Source organism: Procambarus clarkii, chromosome 76, assembly GCF_040958095.1.
Source record: "Procambarus clarkii isolate CNS0578487 chromosome 76, FALCON_Pclarkii_2.0, whole genome shotgun sequence".
NCBI lineage: Eukaryota > Metazoa > Arthropoda > Malacostraca > Decapoda > Cambaridae > Procambarus > Procambarus clarkii.
Genome location: NC_091225.1, coordinates 17,231,626 through 17,233,312, shown reverse-complemented (window position 1 = coordinate 17,233,312; position 1,687 = coordinate 17,231,626).

The window sequence follows — 1,687 nt, the reverse complement described above, 5'->3', positions numbered from 1 at the left end:
CTTAATCGACTGAGCTACGACATGGTCAAAATAGTTGAAACCAAAGTTCTACTGAACTTACTGGATCCTGCAGCCTCTCCGAGACACAACCAGTGTTTTATACATCTCCACCCCATGCACTCGAGCTATGTCAACAGGCCGTTCTCCCTCTTCGCCCTTACTTCATTACACACAATCCTTGTGGATTTGTTCATTTGATGCATCACGTTATTGTGATTTCTGTGTGTAATGAAGTAAGGGAGAAGAGAAAGAACGGCCTGTTGACATAGCTCGAGTGCATGGAGGAGATGTGTAAAACCCTGGGTTTGTGTCTCAGAGAGGCTGCAGGATCGAGTAAGTTCAGTAGAACTTAGGTTTCAACTCTTTTGACCATGTCGTAGCTCAGTCGATTAAGGCAGCGTCTGGGATGCTCTTGGACACAGGTTCAAATCCTCGTCACGGCCCTTGTGGATTTGTTCATTTGTACATTTAGATGCTGTACATTTGTTAAAAAACCCACACTTGTTTATTTGTGTAAGGAAGTAACACCAAGTCTTTCACATTCTCCTGAGTGCTGTGTCAAGGTCTGAAAGTGTGTGATTAGGATGAGACCTTAATCTCAATGTCTAATGAGGCTGCTATCCTGGGTCCAGTCCTCTTATCCTTCTCGACCGCCTGACCACGTCACCTCAATCCCCGACTTCTGATGTACCTGAGGTAATGTCTTCTATGGAATTATGGTCATGTGTCCTGTCTGTAATCCTGCTATTCTGAGAACTGGAGTTTTTATTAATAAAGGTGTTCATCTGAAGGCTATCCCTCGTAATCCTCTCCATACCCTAGGAACGCGGCTAATGGGACCGCTTTCATTCATCCATTTATTGAGATCTAATTTTAATTCACTCATAATTATTTTCCTAGTACAGCTTTTGTTGCCAGCAAAAGTATTCAGAGTATTTGTTTGAACCCCTTGCACTACCCTTCTAGTTCTAATATTATTATATTTATAGATTATTTCACATGTCTTAAAATCAACATTGTGATCCTTTCCCAACTATGGTTTGTTACAGCACTGTTACCAGCCATAATTCTACATGCTTGCTTATGTTCTTCAATTGTGATCTCAAGCTTTTGCCCTGTTTTCCCCACATAGACTCCATTACAATCTCTACTAGGTAATATATAAATGCCTCCCGGATTTCCATCCTCCCCAAGATAACCAAGGAAGGTTATCTCAAGATAACCTCCCCTACTCTATTCTAATCTTTTCCCTAATTGTATTTTGTTAATTGAAAACTTTATGTTTTGTATCCACTACATTACAGGTCAGTTTACTTAAAAGAGGGTAATAAGGCAATTTCAAAACCATTTTCTTCTCAGGATTCCAAGGGCGTCTCAGTTTTAGTGTAAAGGATGCCTTTAGCTTTACCGTGTGCTTTTTCAGTGAACCACGAAGGATAATCTAAATCCAAAAACTCTTATGTTAAACTTCTAGGTAAGATGGATCACAGATCCTATAAGCTCATAGATTAAGACTGGTGAGTACACTTTGTTTAAGAGCTTATAGGATCTGTGATCCATCTTACCTAGAAGTTTAACATAAGAGTTTTTGGATTTAGATTATCCTTCGTGGTTCACTGAAAAAGCACACGGTAAAGCTAAAGGCATCCTTTACACTAAAACTGAGACGCCCTTGGAATCCTGAGAA